General features: G+C 46.8%; 1 protein-coding gene across 6 annotated transcripts in view; it reads right to left on the bottom strand.

Annotated features, from left to right (window-relative positions):
• LOC138532704 (flavin-containing monooxygenase 5-like) overlaps positions 1-21261 on the bottom strand; it is a 338239-nt gene that overhangs the window by 87507 nt on the left and 229471 nt on the right. The window lies entirely within an intron of this gene.

Raw genomic sequence — 21261 nt, 5'->3', positions numbered from 1 at the left:
TGTCGTTTATTAATGTTACCTGTGGTGGTGCCTGCAAAAAGGGCGTTGCAATAGTCTACTTGTATGTTAATACATTTTGTTAGAGATTTCCATGCAGTTTCCTATGGAGATGATACTATCTCACATCTACTTGTTTATAAATATAGATTTTGCAGGAGCATTTCTTATGGTATTAATCATTTCAGAAAGATATCTATTTTCATTGAGATATTAACGGGAGTCTGCAGAACACTCTACAAGTAAGATAACTCATGTTAGTATGTGTGAGTGCATGTGCATGCACCCCAGAGATCTCTCAGAAACTTGCAATACCCAGGTTAAAAGTCCAGGCAGGTCGACTCAGCCACTCATGCTTCTCAGGTTGAAAAAATGGGCATCACCGATTTGGGTATAGGTAAGCAGAGAAGTGATGCAGTAACTAAACTACCAGATGACAGGAGTTCTACTCCTCGGGTACTCACTGGTGTGTCAACTTGGACTTAACCCCTTTACGCCTCAACTCTCTTCTGGAAATTGGATGTTTATGGAAATACAACAACTCCACTTTAGGAAAAAACTTAAAACCTCAATCTTCAGAAAACACCTCCAGGGCTAATGCGTGTATGTTCCTGCCATTACTCCTGCTTCTCCTCTCCCTAGTGTCACTGTGGGAATGAGGGAGGCTGTATCTGACATTGAAGGGAGACTCGCCTCAGAAAATTAAATTAATTTCCCCTTCTTACTGGCTCCACAAAAACATCAAATGTCTGACGATTAACATCGCTCCAAAACTAGACTCACTATAGTCTGCCCATTTTTCCTCCACTATTGCAACCTATTAAGGCAGACCAATGTGATTTCATGCCTACTTTATCTTTTTCAAGCCCTAATGATCTCTTTGTGACTACAATTCTCATCCTCCTCAATAAAAATTACTTTAGACTTCATTTGAGGGAGAGGGAAAAATTCCCTTATCTCTAGAAACCTTCTAAAAGCTTTAAAAGCCAAAAGGGATTATTATTCCTGGAGCGTAGGACCTATTATCAGTCAAACATACTTGTATTTTGCATTTAGCCTTTAAGTTCCAATAAACAATCAACATCTATATAAAAAAATCAGTACAAATCAGCAACAAATTCGATATAAAATGCACAATTATCTCAACAAACTAAAAACTTTGTAAAAATTACAGGTCAGTAATTGCAAACTAGGGGTGTAACGATATAACGGTATACCGTTTTAGGGACTGCAGCTATTAAGTGAGCTTTTCAATCTGATTTGGAAAGGCTGCAGTAAGCAAGTGCTGCTCATTCTGGATCTTGCACTGTGGGATATGGCGTTTGGCAGACAAGAGCATAGGGAAAGTGAGGCCACATTAGTAAATGGATTTTGATGCTGTGACTGCTCTTTCTCTGTGATCAGTAGAGTTGGGTTAACAATCAGCCGATTTGTAGTTTTCCCACCAATTTGAAAGATGGGGGAACTACACATACCAGAATTCAAAGGGGGGAATGAACTGGATGCCCTTCTATGTACATGCCCACAGAAAACGTTAGCTCTGTAGACTGTATGAACACTGGGCCTATCAGTGCTTTGTGCTATTATATAACCCTCCCCCTCTGTCCTCCATGTAGATTTACACATTGGCACTAGAGTTGTTCTTTCGCTTGATCCTTCACCTGCCTTCTGCATATGGCACTGGACATATTCTACATTCAATTTGAAGTATCCAGAGCAATGGGGGTGAGATATTTTACAGGTCTATCCTCGATTTGTGACACCACCCATGAAAGCATTCCTCCGTCTCAACTCACATGACAAGGGTCCTAATGCGCTCAGACCTGGGGAAAATGGTAATGATGGGGCTGTGGTCATGTGGTGGTCTAGGCCATACTTGTGCCGATATGTATTTTAACTTTGTCATTTTCAAAACGTTTTTGTGCCACTATCTTTAAGAAGGTAAATGAACATGTATTGCAAGAATCAAGAAAGAATTCAACAGCGCCCACTGAACGCTGTCCTGTTAGGATTACATGGTCAGTGGTGACTCCAACATCAGACCTTTATAATATGCCAGGCAGATGGTAAACAAGCTATAGTGATTTGATCAATATGCAACCTTTCGGGGAGTGTGTGTTTGCTATGATATTTTGACAAAAGAAACACTATGACATGGGCTTTCAGACCTCACATGAATGACTTTTCTCCTTTTAATGGGATAAAGCGTTATCAAAAAACCTTTTATGACTGATCGCAGCGAGGGGTCATGATGCCCATGCCATGTGGTTCCAAAATAATGCAGGTTGAGGCCGATTTTCAAAGCGATGACCTGTGACTGAGCAGCACGCTCATTGCTCAAAATGTGCATTTTAACACTTCCACTAGTCACTCTTTCATTCAAGGCGATCAACGAGTGAGCGCCATGAAAGACAAATCTGCACCCGCCTTAGATTCCTGGAGGATCAGCTAAAAATATGCAGAGACAAGTTTCAAAATGCTGACGATTTATGACCTTTAAGAAAATATTTCTTAAGATTAGTTAACTCCACCTTCGATAACCATGATGTACCGTCATTTGTCAAGAAGGTTATCATACCGCCTTAAAACCAATACCGTGACACCCCTATTGCAAACCAACCGCATGTCATACATAGCTCTCAGAGTTTTGCCTGCATACACAGCATATATCTGTTCGAAGTTGCTTTGGGTAAAATACACCATCTTGTGCCACTGTTGGCCGCCTCCGACCCACCATACTGTCCTGCTACTGACTCTCTTACCGGTTTGTATTGCAGCACTTATGTTCACTATGCTCCATCTGTTGCACTTACCTGATCTGTATTGTCCCTGATTTGTGATTAACAGCAGCTGTTTTGTACTCATTTTGTTTTATCTGTGGCACATATGCTAGATACGCCTCTGTATTTGTTGCACTTACATGATAGTATCTCTCTGGAGTTGTGAATGATCAGATGTCCAACTTCCTTTTCCCTATAAGGTGAGGGGTGCTATGAAGTGACATTGTTGCAGTTAGTGCCTTATAAATAACCAATAAATAAATTAACACCATCATTAGGTGTGCATGTAAAAGAATTAATTTGAAGTCTAAAAACTAAGGGGCTGATTCATGGAATTATTGGCGCCGAAAACAGGGATTTGTGCGCCATTCTGCCCGCAAATCTCTGTTTAACAAATGGGGATTTGCAGGCAGAATGGCGCACAAATCCCTGTTTCTAGCGCAAAAAATTCCATGAATCAGCATTTAAGAATTTTCGGTCATTACACATTTTGAGATGCCAGAAATTCTTTGATTACTTTGAACCTCTCTCAAATAGTGGGTTATGAGTTCAATTAAGGTTTCTCCAATCTGAGAAGAAACACAAGGTTTTGGTTCCTAGTGTAATGACGTGCTCTCACCAACCGGCATTCACATATAAGCCAGAAGCTGTTGGGATGGCTGTTGTTTAACAGAGGAAGTGAGAATTGAATCAGTTATACCACCAATTGTGCCAAAGGGCAGGTCTCAATCTAATAGGCCACAAGCCATGATTTAGGTCTGAATCTAATAGGCCACAAGACATGATTTGAGTGTTCAAAGAGGGCTGGGAAAGAAGGGAAACCTCCTTTTTCCTAGCCAGGCCAAGACGTGCAAGAGTGCATGTGGCATATGTGCACGGACATCCCTGGCTAAAGACTAGCCGCTTGGGAGTCTCATGCAAGGGCCACAAAGGATCAGCTGCAGTGCCAAAAAGGAATCTCAGGAGGAAAGATGAAATTATCAGCCATGCACGTGACAAGTGAAATATGATAGCATATACTCCTGCTTGACCGAAGAGTGAGGTTGGTAGGCTAAGCATTGTAGAGGAACACATCTGATTGCTTGACCCAAAAAGGGGCTCTCAATAAACAAATAATATCCCATTTGGCTGCACGGAGCACACTGTCGTCACAGGGTTAACACCCAGTCTGGTAAGTAAAAACTTTGTCCAATTTTCTTACTAGGATTGGTCTGGCCTTTATGGTTCAATTACAACAAACAAATTACCCAGTTCCTCTTAACCCAAGTCCTAGTTTAAGGGTATGGTGAGAGAAGCTTCTACAGGAACCAGGGAAATATTTACCCACCATAAAAGCGAGATTCCGAGGTGAAAGTGTCCATATCATGGAGTAAATCAAATCAAGCGAAAGGGGCCTAAGCTAAGAGGACCTTATATCCTTGGTCCAGAGACCATTCCCTAAACTGTTTTAGACAGATTTGAGGTGGCCGCAGCCAGGAACGTGTCCTTCAATGCGCTCACGGTCTAAGAGCTTTTATAGTGCTCCAGCACATCTTTACTTGGCCTGGCAGATTATCAGGAAGATGAGCCATCCTCTGGGAATCTGTAGATGTGAGAGGCATTCCAACAGGAGCAAGACCATCCATGTTATGCCCCTTGCACCCTATTGATCTCCATGAACTCCTAAAACTGCAAAGCCTTCTAGCTTCCCTAGGGTTCTCCCTGGGTCGGGGTTTCTCCCTACCTGGATCCTTTTCAGGTTTCAGTAATTATAAACCCCCAGCCAACAGTCAACGCCCCATAGCTACAGGCTTGTCTAAGGCTGTCAAGGCTACAAGCTTCCTTTCATTTCAGGTGGCATTGGACCTACCATCAGGATCTGGGTTGTGAAGGCATCATGAAGCAAGACACAGACAACAGATTCAAAGTTCAAACAAAATACTTTTATTAACTTAAATGTCAGGATGGTTGAAGGCATAACTTGCCCTATGCTAAGGTGGGATTTCCCTACCTAAAGACACTAAGGATAGTCCGAGTCAGTAAGTTGAACTTACATGTCTGTCTGTGACCAAACCTTATCGTTGCCCTCACAACTAAAAGTAAACAATGTGTAGGGATGTCAACAAAAACTCATATAGTGTTCCAAAATAACGTTCTGAGCTTCTTCCAGCTCTTGGCTTGCTTTCCAGCTCTACTTCCCCAAGTTCAAGACAGTTTCACAAAGTCACAGGGTTCCCTTGACCAAGAAGACAACACAGTTCCAAAAAGGGGCCTCGAGGCTCCCTTCCTCAAGGCAACAACAAAATTCATTAGGTCTTAGGTTTCCCGTGCCCAAGACGTCAGCTTGTCCAGCTTGCCAACTCACACTTTGTTTCAGTCTCTTAATATGCAAAACCAGTTTCAGGTCAACTTTACACTCCTTCTAATTCCTTGACAGTTTATACAGATTGTTTTCTTCTGCTTCACTTCAGCAATCTCTTTTACACAGGCAGATTCGTTCTCTGTATGTTTCCTTGACATTCACAGATAGGGTACCCCCAGTCTAGGCGCAGTTGTCGGACCAGACGGACCACTTATTACAGGTCACATAACCGGTAACCCTAGGCTTTCTTGCCCACACAGGTTCTTCTGTCACTGCACCTGTCCTCTGATTCACATCCACTTTGCTTTCTCCTTGCCAGTCTTTTGGCTTTGCCACACTGTGGTTTCCTCTTTGCCAGTCTCTTGACTTTGCCACAATGTGTTATTTCATACAGTTCACTCCGTGGTGCTCTCTTTCCTTCGCCACATTACCTTCATGCTCTTCAGTAATGTCCAGTACTTGCTTTTCATTGGATTTCAAAAGATTTGTTCTGTGCTTTTCAATATATATTACGTGTGTTCCATACAATCTTGCCTTCCACATATAGGCTTATTAAAACGTTCCTTTAGCTCATTATTCAATAGTTCTCAGTTCATATTCTTTCACTTACAGTTCAACTTGCTTGTATGGTTCACTACAACTCTTCACTTTGGGTTCACTTTATCTTATGTATCTCATTTCGAATTATTCGTTCCCTGTAATAGCTCCTAGGAGCGCCCCAGTATGAGTGTTCCCTTGTGTTCTCTCGCTGGTCCCTGGCAGCTCCTCTGAGTGCCTGCTTTCCTCCTCTTCTGCTCAGCATACACGTCTTCGTAGTATGGTGAGCCGCGTTCGCACTCCGGTATTCTCTCTGTGGGTGGCTGCCAGCTCAGCTCCCCTCTCACGGATGCTGCTGGTAGTTTACAGCAAAGGGATCTCTTCCGTGCCCCACAGCTCCTGCTGTGGGCACCTCACAAGGGAGGCTCCAACCGCTGTGACCCTTTCACGGCCCACTTGGGCCTCAGCCTTGCAGTTTTGCCAGCACTCTGGCCTCCAGGCAGCACCCTCCTCGACCAGATTTCTCCCCTCACAGGCCCGAAATGCTCAGACCGGCTTCTCTCTTTATGGTCTCTCCCTCCTGATTGTCGGCTCCACCTTTTATACACCTGCAACCATTTAACAGGTTGCAAGTGTGAGTCCTCAATTCTAATTGCCTGACCATAGTTATTGGTGTTCTCAGGACGAACCTGAACCTTGCAAATGTCCTCAGGCCTCTTCCGCATCTCAGTACCAGAGTGGTGAAATTACATGTTAGTGTGTACGACTCTGTGAAAAACCTGACGGTATTTCACGACTCAGTCCCAGAGGATCCCTTATTCAGGTGGCTAGGGAAGGGCCATCGCTCTTGGATGCCAACCCTGGTGGTGGACAAGCGAGGGAGGATCACCTGGGTAGGGGATCCTCTGGGAGTCAGGAGGAGACACCTGAAGGTGGAACATTGTATCCCCCATTTCCTGAAAGCTATTTACCCCACATTCCCTATCCTTTTATTGGATACTACAACTCCCATAATTCCCCTCCTATCTTTTTTAACCCGACTACTGAGATGTGGAAGAGGAGAACTGAGACAAGGAAGATTACTGCTAGTGATCAGCAATGGCTCTGTCCCACTAACGAGGCCAGGCCAGTCAGGGTCAGGCACTCAGTCACCGCCACACACACCTGAAACACATTAACAATCAAACAGAGTATAAAAGGTGGAGCCCAGAAGCACACGGAGAATGAGACTGGGTACGAGAAGAACCAGGCTGAGGAGAACAGAAAGCCGAGATGCGGAGCGACTGGGAGTGAGAGCAAGAGAAAGCCAGGTGAGGGAATTGCATCTCTAAGAAGCCGAAGAGGTTCTGAGAGGAAAGTCAAGAAGCCGGAGGATTCCTTTCTTTAATTTGCATGAAGGTTGCTCGTTTCCCAGAGCAGCGAGAGTATCCGGGAAGGTCTGAGGGGTAAAATGTTGTTTATTTTTAATTTTATTGTGCATTTGTAAGGCGCTTATACATCAAATAAATTGTTTCAAAGCGCCCACAGAGCAACGGGGAGGGAACATGGGAATTAAATGCAAATACAATAACAATGAAGAGAAAGAAAGATGCGGTCCTGCTAGGCCTTGTAAGCATTCAGAGCGTGCAAGTGCAGAGAGAGGGGGAAGTGGCGGGGGACGGGGGGTAAGTGCTAGGAGTTCCATTGAGGGAAGTGCTAGGAGTATGTTGCAAGCAGCTGTTAAGTGCCTAGCAGAGACCCATTTGTAAGAGAGGTCATCTGCTAATACGATAAGTGCAGGCCAGTGGGTGCCCAGCTCAAGTGCGAGGAGTGGGCGGAGGCTGAGGTGATTGGGGTGGGCAAGGCCAGGACCCAGAAGGACCCTGATCTTGGACGTGATAACAGTAAAAGGTGTTGAAAGCAGTCACAGCCGGTGAGTTCTTGAATGAAAGAAGAGCCCGGTTTGTGAAGACGCGAGTGATAATGTTGCGAGGAAGGTTGCGCGTATGATGGAAGACAGTGGAGAGAAAGATTCAATTGTTCAGAAGCACAAAGTAACAGAGTGGTCCTGCGGAAAAGGAAAGGTGCATTATCGAAAATCTCTCTGAACTGTAAAAGACTCTCCCAGTCCAAAGGGAGCTGAAAGTATGTTTGGGAAACTGTGAAAAGCAAGTCGGACAGGGAGGTTGACAAGGAATAAACCGTGATCCTGAAAGGCTTGTTTATGAATAAAGTGAACATTTAACAATATCAAGATGCTAAGAAAGCCTGTTTGAAATCAAGATGCTAAGAGGGCATGAGTGAGTGACTAATGGAAACTACAATAACCAAGATGCATTGTGTCGACATGGTCATGCATGGGCCTGAGTAATTCCATGCAGTTTCGAAAGTCTTGGACGTGAAAGTGAAACGACAACAATGAAAGTTTGGGAAGGGAATCCTAAAGTTGGAATTTTTTTTTAAAGAAGTTGAGGGCCAGACTCAGGTGATGGAAGCCTGGGGAAACTGTTTTATATTGAACTGATGGTAAATCAGGCACGGGAAGCCTGAAAGAACTGTGATATGTTGATTTGAGTTGAATCAGACAAGGGAAGTCTGAAAGTCTTGTGTGAACTTTTTGAACTGTGCAAACTGGTCATCCAAAAACAAAGGAATTTTTGAAAACCCCAGTGATTTGACTTGGGGAAGGGAGTTGCAGTTCAGCTCCATTGCCATTCTGACTTTCTTTTGATACACTCTTTGTTTTGATACATTTCCCTACACTTAGATATTGTAAAAGCGTGAGGGCAAGCACAGGTTTCTGGCATAGACTTTTCTTCATTTTGACTAACTGACATTGGGCCTCATTACGAGGTTGGAGGTAGCCATGCCGTTTATACCGGCATGGCTACCCCCAAACTCGAGTCCGGCTCTGGGTCCCGCGAAACGGGAATTACCGGGCCATTCCGACCTCGGCAGGCCCAGTAATTCCCCTTGCGCTGGAGCTGGAGCCGGTATGTCCCATAGGGCTCAACGGGAATAGGGAGAATGGTAGCAGTGGTACCGTTCATTATGGTACCGTTGCTACCATCCAGTTCTGCTTGTGGGTGCAGCTCTGCACGCCTGGTCTGACCAGGCGTGCAGAGCGGCACCCACGAGCAGAACTCGTAATGTGGCAGTATGGTAACCACGGCGCCGGTAGTACTACCGCCGCCGTTGTTGCCTTACCACCACAATCGTAATGAGGCCCATTGACTCACTTTGATGGTCAGGACTGCTCCCATTATAGAGATAGGGGCCAGCTAAGAATTCTCCAACTTCCATTCAGATCTTAAATAAATAAAGGTGTTGAAACTTGAATCATTGTGTCTGAGTTGTGATACATGCCTGCCTCACACACTCCTAGTCGCTTGTTCCTAGTCCCAGTACTGTAGTGGTATGAATGAGGGAAAGTGATTTGCAACAACCTATAAAGGCAGTGGGAGGGTAAGGTTGGTTATCACAAGGAAAAGAAGGATACCATGTCTTGCTAGCAGACATCTACTTCCCAATCCCCAGGGACCCTCCGCCCAGGTGATCGTCCCTTGCATCTCTACCCCCAGGGTCAGGATAAAAAAGCGATGGCCTGTACCTGGCCCCCTGTGTAGAGAATCCAAGGGTAGTAGGTGTGTGGATACCCTCAGGTTTCTCACAGGGTTAGTGTTCCCAGCACATCTCTTGTTATATTCTCTCTACAAGTTCTGCTCTCCCATAGTGGGTCCTCTTGGCCTGGCCACTCCTTGCCTGTTCTCTCTCTCAGGTTTCTAATTTCTATATAGCCTAATTGCTTGCGTCTCTTTATATTGTGGCTTTGACACTAATTATTCAAATCAGAGTTTTGATTGGTGGGTCCATTTGCCCATCAGCCTGGTGGTTGTGTGATCGGTGTGGGCTTAGTGCTTCTACTTCCATCCCATGTCCCGGTTCATCTTTCCCAAGGGTACTCAGGTGGTGTATCTCTTAATGATGCAATTTGGATAATACTTCTTCCCTTTCAGCCTACGGTCTCAAAAAGGTTCCCCGCTGTCTTGGGGTCTCCTACAAATATATTGGCTATCAGATGACCCACGTTTCGGCAGCACTCATATGCACTTGCTTATTAGGATTTAGTTCAAACCCTGCGTGCAGGCCCCATTGGTTTTACCTTCTTCACAGTCGCTCACTTTCCTTCAGGCTCCAGTGTGCAATCCACTCTGGGGCTTGCATGTCCAAGGTGCATTTTGAGAGAAATTCTGCGTCATTGAGTATACTCACAGACTGAGCTTAAGAAAGCAGCTGGCTTTCAAAGTACATAGCATTCTTTGTACACTGTTTCTGGGGCTGATATTCCACGAGTTATTTTCCCCTTAAAACTGCTCCCCTGTAAATGTTGCACTATTAAGGAAATCCCCTCCTTTCTCTTGCAAAATATTTCCTTGTGGGCAATATGTGGGAATTCTCCCTGCTTGCAGAGTGAGTGGCGGAGTTACTGAGGGGAGACTACGGCAGCGGTAGGGAATCCCCATGTAACACTTCCAGGGGTCGCATCAAGAAACTGGCAGCTTTACACAGCCCCCCTCTTTCCCGAATCCCTATTCATAGTCTCCTCAGATGGGACTCCATAACGGGACACACACAGTTTTCGGTAGCCAATGGCATGCACTAGCACAAGGAAAGGAGCTACCTTCGGCTTAGGAATGTTTTGATTTACTGGAGGGTGACAAGTCAGAAGAAGATATGTTCAGCTAGCATTTAAGCTTGCACAGTTTTTAGTTTTTAGATAAGGCATCCTGAAAATAATCGTTACAGAGGAGAGGAGTGGGTTTCCTTTGGTGGAAAGGGTGGCATGCATGGACGGTAGGTCATAAGGGAGAACTTTTTAGAAAATAATTAAAGAGTGGAAGAAAGGTGAATGGTAAGATAACATGGGACCTTTTGTCTATAGATGAAAGAAATCAGGATTGCAGGTGATCATGAGGTCGGGGTGGGGGCTGTGTGGAAGGAAATGTGGGTTGTTAATGTTCTTAGAGGGCAGTGTTATAAACATTGAATGTTTTATTGAGCTGCTTTCTTTTACTTTGTAAGGTGATGAGGCCGATGATGTTGCATATGTCAATAAGACAACCTCCAGTGAAGCACACAAGTGTGTGGTTGTGAGTTTATGAGCCACTCGATCCCGGAGAGGCACGGAGGGTAAGCGAAGCAGCCTTCTCTGTACCCCTGTGACACTGGACATGTCAGTTCACACAGCAAGGATGCTGGGACGTCGCTGGTCAGTGATTGCTTGTTTGGGGTACACATACATAGCCTACTCAGGAGATGGCACCATGCCCATGCGGATATGTGTAGTTTTCAGTAACCATCGGAAAGGGAGTACAGTGCATCCACCTCGTAGCTAGGGGTGAAAGAGTTATGCATTGCTTGGTAAGGTTTAGATTTGTTTGAGTGCATTTCAGGAGGGGAGGAGTTTGTAAATTGTGTGATACAACGGTCTGGTATTTAAATCTTGTCCTAAAGTGAGCGAATCCTGGAAATATTGCCTGATAAGCGCATTTTCAAGAAAGAGTTTAAAGTTTTTAAGTTTAAAAGTTGAACAGTTTGGGTTTCTCGAGTGGCATGGGTGTCCAGCAGGTCACAATAAAGTGCCTTTTTTAGGAAAGAAATAAGAAGGGTGACTTTAGGCCTGGGTTAAAGGAAGATGACCACTATGCCAAGTTGTAGTTGAAAGAAATAGTAATGATCAATGAAATTCAGCTGAGGAGCCGTCTATCAATGGAATAGGGTTGTTAAGCTGTTTTGGGATTTTTTAGGTTTGTTCTGTGATGTAGACATATCTAAGCAGAACACTATTCGCAGTAAACCCAACCTTCTATCAAAAGACATATCTGTAGATCTATGTTCCCATAATTATCGCTCCCAAGGGCACATGCTGTGGAAAAATAAGTTCATCTGACTCTAATAAAAGGCGAAGTGAACTCTTTCCACACTTTGCTAAGAGAATAAAAATGTAAGAGGGGAAAGTCAGTCAGGCTGCTTTAAAGTTATCAGCAAGGGCATATGTCCCTTTGAGCCATAGAGGCCATGGACATTGGTGCACTATCTCACAGAAGGTGCCAAGCCCATACAGCTCGTTACTCCTTCACTTGGAAGCATTTTCACATCCTTGCACACTCAACAAAAAGGGCTACAGACAGGTGAGTTGGAGAAGTTTGTTAATATTTTGGACCTGGAAGGAGACAATGTCCCTCATTACGGGTTCGGCGGTAGCCATGCCGCTACTGGTGGCATGGCTGCCGCCAAAATCGCATCCGGGTCCTCAGAATGAGGAATAACCGGGCCATTCCGAGTTCGGAAGGCCTGGTAATTCCTCCCTCCAAGGACCCGGACCCGGTCCTTCCCCTTTCCCATTTCAGCCCCCATAGGGCTGAATGGGAATGGGAGAGGGAGCAAACAACGGGCCATTACGAGTTGGCCCGTTGTTTGCTCCCTCTTCCCCTCGCGGGACCCAGTAAGCACACCTGATTTGACCAGGCGTTGCTTCCTGGGACCCGCGAGGGGACCTCGTAATGAGGCGGTACAGGGTAAACGGCACCGGCACCTTTTACGGCGCCGTTTACCCCATACCGCCAGGGTCGTATTGAGGCCCAATGGGCCTCATTATAAGTTTGCTGGTCCGGGAACTATGGTACCTGTAAGCTTGCCGGTACCGTAGTACCTGGACCGGCAAACTACGAGTTCTGCTCGCGGGTGCCTTTTCGCCTGCCAGGTCGGACCTGGCGGGCGTACCGGCACCCGCGAACAGTCACTGCCAGTAGCACCGGCACTCTGAATGGTGCCGGTGGTACCAGCCTCCCCATCCCCATTGAGCCCTATCGGAATCAAATGGGAATGGAGAGTAAAGGTATCCGGCCCCTGGCAATGGGGAAATACAGGGTCCGCAAGGGTTGTAATGGCCCTGCATTTCGGCATTTCCAGGGGCAGGAAAAAATTACACGTTTGGCGGCAGCCTGCCGGTTTTACCGGCAAGGCTAACGCCAAACTTGTAATGAGGCCCAATATGCTGTGTAGTCTACAGGGTTAAACCTAGGTTTGTTCTGATATACATCACAGGTAGTGAAACTGAGCCAGTGGGATGCCTTTCAGAGGTCTTGGAGCTATAGTTGCCAGAGGGGTGACTGGCCAGAGTGGGAGACAATAAGACATTGGGCCTCATTTGGAGTCCGGCGGTAATCGGGCGCTATTTCCACCAAGCAGAAATAGCGTTACTGCCGTGACCCATGGTGCAAATAGTGCAGAATCACAACATAGCGAGCATGCGCACCGGTCCCCGGCGGTAAGGCTATTTTCGCAAAGTGGAAATAGTGCCGAAACATGGGCTACTGCTGAAAATCCCAGCGTACATAGCGCTATCACCCGTTGCCGGCGCTATTAGCGCCGGCAGAAAATGCATCACCGCCGAGACAGGAAGCACTGTGGCGCCCATTTTGAAAATCACAATCCATAAAATATCAGAGTTTTCTGTAGGCATCCAGCCCAGCAAACCAGATAGTATGTCACAGGAGAGGGTCACATCAGAAGGTCACAGGAGAGGGCCAGGGGCAGGGCTGCTCAAGATCAGATCCGAAAACCCAAATTTACTGAGGGGGAGCTGGCGGCGCTTGGCGATGTGGTGGTAGCACAATATGATGAGCTATAAGGGTCAGGGCAGCGTAAGACATCCGCACATTCTTTCACAGTTCAACAAAAGTTCACGCAGGTCTCCCTCAGCTAGGGCCGGACCTCGCAATCACAGCACTTTCAGCGGCTCCCTTCCACAAGCTTTTTTTAAAAAAACTATTTTTATTGGTTTTTCAATAAACAACAAACAATCAACATTCAACAAAACTTGCAGTTTTCATCATCATACTTTAGCATCATGTATATATTGTAAAGCATCTGCAGTTTCCCCTTACCCACCCCCCAACCCGAGTCTATTCCACCTCACACTCAGCTTTTTCCCCTTCTGGGGTCACCTCCCCATCAGTATTCTCAGAAGTTTCATGGTCGCTTGGGTAGTCCTGGGCAGACCCCAACAGTGTGGCCACTAGGTGTTTCCAGGCTGTCAGGGTTTCCGCTTCCTCCTCCCCTCCTCTCCTACTTGCTTCGGTCCATTTTTGGAGGTCACGTCATCAAACCTCCACCTTCGGTCTATTGCTTGCTTTCCAACCCATAGCTATTCTGCGCTTGGCAAGTATGTAAGCCAAATCCTTGGGCTTGCTCACATGTTTCAATTTACGCGATCTGGGGAATCCCCCTAACATACATGCCCATACTGATTCAACGTTCAGCTTGATCCCTTTCTCGTTTAATCGGTGGGCCACTTCTTCCCAGAACTTTCCAATTTCTGGAAATGCCCAGAACATGTGTATCATCCCAGCATTTTCTTCTCCACATTTGGGGCATGATTGTCGTACAGTGCCCTTAAACCGAGCTATCCTCTGGGGGGGTCATGTATGCCCTGTGGGTTACATATAGCTGTATTTGTTGTAGTCTCACATTCCTAGTCACTTTTTGTGATACCCTTGGGCTCGCTCTCATAACCCATCATTCATGCATTCCCCTGCCTCCACTTCCCAATCCCGCCTTAACTGGGCCACTTCCTTGCCCACCCTGGACATCAGCAGCTCATAGATTCGGGAAACCTCATGCCCTCCCTCTGCAACATCATACATCGTTTCAATGACTGTGTCATGTTGCTTTTCTAATATTATTTCCAACCATGTCTCTCTCACCTGCCGTACTAATCTGGAATAGGTGATGTATTGCCCTGGGTGTAATCCCGTTTCGTCTACCAGAACCTCAAAATCCTTTATTTCCCCCTCTTGCCATATGTCCCCCATTGTTGCAATTCCCACCAATTCCCAATGTCTACAAATCATCATCCTCAGTTGCACGTCACCCCCGGCCAGTGCCACTAACGGTACTTGCGGAGAGCACGGGGTCGGGTTCTCTATGTCCTGATGCTCCTTACGCCACATCTCCCATCCCAATTTCAACATCCCCGGGCACCCTTTTAGCTCAGGTTTGGGCAGCCATATCAATTCTTTCAGAATGAACGGGGCACATTCAGCTCTCAAAAGTCTGGACTCTGATGTCGAGTCTTCAGTCAGACCATCCACCTTATGGAGATTTTGCGATTTGCAAAAAAAATCGCAAAATCTGCCATTTCCCGCAATTGCCGCTATAAATCATTAAATGAGCGCAAAAAAGACACGTTAGCTTAGTGTGTCTTTTTTCGCGCTCATTTAATGATTTAGAGCGAACACAGCTGGCTGCTGAATGCAGCAGCTTGAGGGTTAACACCTCGGCTCTGCGTTGCAGGCCCAGGATTGGGGGAGGGTCACGCAGGCCTGGGAGATGCACAGCATTTGGCTGTGACCCCAGGCACCTCCAAGGCTCATTGAGTGCCCGAGCTGACAGTTGGTGAAGCTAGCCAGGTTAGCACTGGCCTGTCCACTCATCTGCCCCCTACTCAGAGCACCCAAAGAGGCCACTGGACTGTTTTCATTCCCGGCGCTCGAAAGGAAAGTAAATTACTTTCCTGTCGAGCGCCGGAAAAGAAAGCATAAACTTAATGCTTCCTGACGCTCGTCTACAATTGGTATCATGCAGCCCAGCCTCAAGGCTGGGCTGCATGATACCAATTGAAGACTCTCGTAGCTGTATTAATTTCAAATTGCTTTACAATTGGTATCATGGGCTGCATGATACCAATTGTAAAGCAATTTGAAAACAAATACAGCTACGAGCGTTTGTATCATGCAGCCCAGCCTTGAATCAAGGCTGGGCTGCATGATCCCAATTGAAGACTCTCGTAGCTGTATTTGTTTCAAATTGCTTTACAATAATTGTAAAGCAATTTGAAACGAATACAGCTACGAGCGTTTGTATCATGCAGCTCAGCCTTGAATCAAGGCTGGGCTGTATGACACCAATTACGCACAAAATTGGGTGTTAAAATTTATGAAAGGCAAATGCCATTCGTCCTGTGCAATTTTGGTGGTTATGCAAAGCCAATTTAATGATATATGCATATTTCACCTTGATATGCTAATTTCTGATGACATCACATGCCATTGCATTTGTTAATGAGTTCCCTCCCCCACTTTAATTTGTAGGACCTGACCCCTGGTAGTGTTGTGATGTTTCATTTCTGTTTGTGGGTGTGTTTAGTCACCATGTGTGGGTGGCATAACTAAGGAATTATGACCACCCAAGAGAGTTCATTGTTTGGCTAGGTATTATGGGCTTGCAGTTACTGCCACTGCATTGCCCCTGTGTCTTGGCCTCATGGATTCCTTCCATGGAGAAGTGTAGAGTTGTTCCCCCTCTCTCCTGGGGTCATAGGACAAGCAAAAAGCAAACCTATGGGCTTCAACCAGGGTTATACTTTTGAATTCAAGCCTATCTGTTTATTTGCTTTCCACTTGTCTGCTGGAAGTAGTGGCACAGCACCATTTCCTTGGAGCTCATCAGGCTGTATCCCCCTTCCCCCACCACAATCCAAAATGTTAGGCTGTGGTGACTCGACCTGGCTGTCCTACAGAGCGCAGCCAGACAGAACACATTTTGTTCCTCACTAACAAAAGCCTTGCAATTACTTGATGATATATTTTTCAACGTTAGAAAATGCCGCAAAAAACGCAGTTGGGTGCCGCAATTTTTTTCTTTTTTGTGCCGCAATATTTTCCATTTCATGCCGCAATTTTCTGGAGGGTCTGTTCAGTTAACCATTTAGCCACGTATTGCAGTTGACTAGCCAAATGATAGCTCTCAAAGTTAGGCAGTTTTATACCCCCTTTTTCATATGTGTTCTGTAATTTCCACCGATCTATTCGGTTCCTATCTATGCCAGATGAAGCCCCTGCATATGCTCTGGAGTTTGGTGAAGAACCGCTTAGGTATCATGTATGGTATGCTCCCAAAAAAGTGTAATATCCTAGGCAGTATGACCATCTTCAACAACGCCCGGAAAGGGACATGTGTTGCCACCTAAGGGATCACCCCTCTGGCATAAGCCAAATATGTTGCACCTATGGTGGTCCCCTATGGTGGTCCCCTTCCATTTCCTCTGTATCACCTCTTGTTACTCTTCGGGAGATGTGTTTCCTGCATTAGGGCGATATCTACGTTCTGCCTTTTTAAGTACATCATGATCTTGTTTCTCTTCAAGTAACTGTTGAGCCCCCTGACATTCCAGGTTAATATCTTAAGGTCCCTCATATTTTAGCAGTTCCCAGTCTCTACCTCTGCCCCTCCACGTTTCCCATGCTAAGCACCAGCGCGCATGTGTATAAGCTCGTCCCTTAACAAATAACACTGCAAATCACCCATCTCCCCGAGCTCTGCCCGCACCCTTCCCGTCCCCAACTGCCCCCACTCCCCAAACAATTGCCCAGCTCCATCCCTGGATCTCCGGCTACCCCGCATCTAGTCCCTTTCTGCAGCTTAGCCGATACTCAGAACCTAGCAGGGGGATACTATACTACTAATATCCTAACTAATCTACCTACTGGGGTAAAGGTATGTCTCCTCTGTTCCTGCATTGAAGCTACAGTTTGTGATACATTTCCGTACATAAGCACTACATAACTTCCACAACCCAGGCCACATATTGTCCATCTATATTATAGACCATGGGTTTGGATTTAATGCTCAATTACAGTCTAGTCTTAGGGTTAGTATATGTGCCGTACTTATCTTCATAGGATCAATATGTCCGCTCATATGGCCCTGCAAAGGTATCGATTCACTTCTCCATCTCCCGTGCTGCCTGGTCTCCTGACCCTGTCAGGCAGTTCCTTGCGTCTAGCTATGCCATCACATCCTCTGGAGAGTCGAAAAATAAGGCCTTGTTTTTATGGAGCACTTTCCTCTTCGCAGCAGCACATATCTGTAGTCCGCCTCCCGCAGCCTCCTTTTGACCGCCACATAGTTCATTTGCTGTCTCTGCACCAGGAGGGTGTAGTCCGGGTATGCCGTGATGGTTGCTGATGCTCTGTTTATCGTCCCCCCTTTGCGGAAATGTTCCAAGACCTTCTCTCTGTCTTTATAATTCAGTATCTTAGCAATGATTGGCCACGGACGGTGCGGGGGAGCTCCCAGTGGCGGTTTCCTGGCCATTGCTCTGTGTGCTCGTTCCACCGCAAATCCCTGACTCCGCCGGTTATCTCTTGCAATAACATGTTCTCAATGTAATTTGTCGGGTCCGATCCTTCCTCACCTTCCGGATGTCCCACAATGTGTATGTTGTTTCTGCGTGCACGCCCTTCTGCTTCTTCAGCTCTGCTTTCAAGGTTGTGCACTTGTTGTTTCAGTGTATGGATCTCCTTGGCGTTGGTCGAGTACGTGCTTGTGTTGGCTTTCACCTCTTTTTCCAAGTTCCCTCTGTGCTCGGCTAGAGCTCGGACATCTTGTCTCAACAGATTCACATCCAAGCTCAATGCATCAATCTTGAATTCAAGTGAGGTCCTCAACTCCGAGATAGCAGTGTCAATTTTACACTCCCAGGATATTTTCAGTTCAGCTAATGCATCCAATATCTGTTGGTCGTTCCATAATGCGGCCACTGTCTCTTGTATGCACTTTTCCTTAGCTCTGGCCCCTTCTGTCGTTGGTGATGCTTTGGCAAATTCCTCTATGGATGACTGTTTCCCTTTACACTTCGGTAGCTTGTATGCCATCTTGGTGTGCGCTGAGGCAGTTGTGTCAGGTGCAACTTTACGATGGGCTTGCACTCCTGTGTTGGGGGCTAGATACTTTAGTGCAGGGAGCTTCTCTTTGCCGTTCCTGCCTTGGGTTGGCTCGCTTGCTCACTATCAATACAGTCAGTGGGGGGCCCCACTCGTAGTTCTGTGGTATGGGCTCTTCCTCGCATCTGTGTGAATGTGCAGAGGTAAGAATACTTCTGCTCTTACACTGTCTTGCGCCGGCCCGCATACCAACTTACACTTGCATACCAACTTACACTGTCTTGCGCCGGCCCGCATACCAACTTATGGAAGTCATTGCGTGGGCTCACTGAACCATTCCTGCGCACTCTGCACTTGTTAAGCACTGCTCCGGCTGCCGTGGCGCTGTCTGCTCATGCACTCGCACGCCCACCAAGTCTGTGGTGCTTTCTGTCTTGTGTGCCGCCCCTGTGGGTGTACCTCCAGTTCAGGAGTTATGTGACCTTGCCTCAGCAACCCGTCATGTGGCAAGCTTACGAGCACATAGGCACTGCTCCTGGATAATGTCCCCTGATCCCAGTGTTCTGGCTGTGTGCTCCCTTCCCTCTTAAAACGTGCAGTACCTCTCATTTACTGACATTCCCTTAGTGACGCTTTTTGTATGGTGCGTCCGCACTATTGGCTACAGAGGTTCTTCTTGCTCCAAGCTACTCTGTCATCTGTCTGATCAGGGCATCACAAATATGCATTCATGATGGTGTTAGCAATCTAGCCCACAGCCGTGCTGTCATCCGCAGTGCCTTTGTTGCAGCAATGTAATGTTGTACGGGCGGTTCACTGCCCAGGTCCTCTGCCACCTTTGTGTTCCATGTGCGCCGCACACTGCAGGGGGCTGATCTCCTCATCGCGACGGCGTCTACCAGCGATTACCAGGCGCCCGATCTCACCATGTACCCTTGTAACCTTAGTGCCAACTTATTCTCTGGTGTCCCGTTGCAAGTCGTGGCCCATACGTTCTTCTGCTCCTCCTCGCTCCTTCGCTTGGGGCTGCAGGGGGCCAGTCATACACACCCGTATCCGTTCTTTCGTGTACTCATGGGTTGTGCGGCGTCCCGGAGGGGGCTTTCTCAGTGTGCCACCTGCAAGCCGTGCACACGCATCTATTGTACTCGCTTAGGGGGCCGGGGCACTCTCAACAGCTTCTATTCAAGGCCGTTCTCCTTTGCCTGTGCTGGGCTGTCACGGCGTGATGCATCCGTCACGGCGCGGTGTTGGAGCCCTCCTTCCACCTTCACCGCCTACCAGTGTCCCGGTCCCGTTCGGCTGCTCGCGCTTTCTCCAGCTGTGCCGTATGACCTCCTTCACAATTCTCAGTCTCGCATAGCCCTTTGTTCTATGTCGCCAGCCATTTTGGTTTTCTTTCTTCTCATTCTCTTCATCTGTCCGTTATTATGCATCTTCCACTTCTCCAGCCTTTAGATTGTTCCTGTGCATGCGCCTGTCATTCATGCCCCTGATATGCCGTTCTGAAGCATCAGCCATCTATTTTTGCACTGTTTCGTCCAAGTATCATTGCGGATCGGCAGGAGTCACACAAGAGACACGTCCTTTTACACGGCCTCGTAGCCACGCCCCCCACTTCCACAAGCTTTATCCGCATTCATTAGGGTTTTCCTTCCCCAATCTTATTTCATATTCCATGTCTACCTCGGTCGGGCTCAGACCTTTTACAGATGTCGAAGACTTTTGAATGTGCAAGGCTTTTTCCATAGACCTCCGCAGGACCACTTCAACCTTTACTTTATCTTTCCCTTCTGGTATTCGCCCCAGTGTCTCTTTGTCTTGATAGGTCTATAACACAATCAGCAAAGTTCAAAGAGATCCTTTCTCTTAAAGCAATCACACTTTTACCTTCCCTTTTCGACTGGGTTAATCTTGACCATTGCGCATTTCAAAGTTTGTTCACTTGGTTGCATTTAACAAGACATAACACGCTCCGCAGAGACTTTCGTGTAGGCTACATCCTTTTGCCGGACCACTCAGCTACTCTGTATCACTGGCTTCACAGTTATCAGCACGTTCGCAACCTTCAATTATAAGATACACTGTTGCGGCTTCAATCTTTCCTTGACACAAACCAGCCTTTCAGGGCTTTAATTAACTCACCGGATGTGTGCATTCCTTTTTTTTCTCTGTGGCTTTGATTCACAAGTCAAGGTTGATACCACAGGCTTGGCCTCGCCTCCCCAACTCTGCCGTTCACCCGGGAGGGTCGCTGGCATCGTTAAAACACAAAGCAGGCTTCTTCTCATCTGTGATTTGGCTTCCTCTGCGTATCTTGCAGAGTTTCCCAGAGGCAACAACCTCCTGCAGGGATCTTCAGAGTCTGTCTATCCCTCGCTCTATTCTCTCGATCAGTCGTCCTACTCCAGTGGGTTCGCCGTTGCCCCGGAAGATCTGCTCCTTCTCTTGTCTCACTTTTCTCAGAGTGTGCCTCTATTTTCCACCTTTTCTCCATGTGGAGGGAGCTAATGGGTATCAGATGTATGTGATTAAGGTCAAGTGCCTGACTTTGCCTGACCTGATTAACGGGACATGTCCAATGAGATATGTAAGGGTTAGCCTCTTTACTCTCAGTCATCCTCTTCCTCTGGCCAGATTTTGTGTAGAGGTGGGTTTGGGTTAGGAAGTTGGGACATTGGAGAATCCTAAAAAATAGGCGTCTCACTATCAGTCATCTCACCCCCACTCTACGAAGATCACTCACCCAGGTGATCCTCCCGCACTGGTCCACCGACAGGGTCTGGATTCAAAAGCGATGGCTCTGCCCTGGCCACCTGAGAGAGTGATCCCAGGGACTAGCAAGTGAGACACCCTTAGGTTTCTCACAGCCCTTAGTTGGACATCAGAAAAAACTGTC

Source organism: Ambystoma mexicanum, chromosome 1q, assembly GCF_040938575.1.
Source record: "Ambystoma mexicanum isolate Mex_15411 chromosome 1q, UKY_AmexF1_1, whole genome shotgun sequence".
NCBI lineage: Eukaryota > Metazoa > Chordata > Amphibia > Caudata > Ambystomatidae > Ambystoma > Ambystoma mexicanum.
Note: the sequence above shows the minus strand (reverse complement) of the source record. Positions and strands in the feature narration are given on the sequence as shown.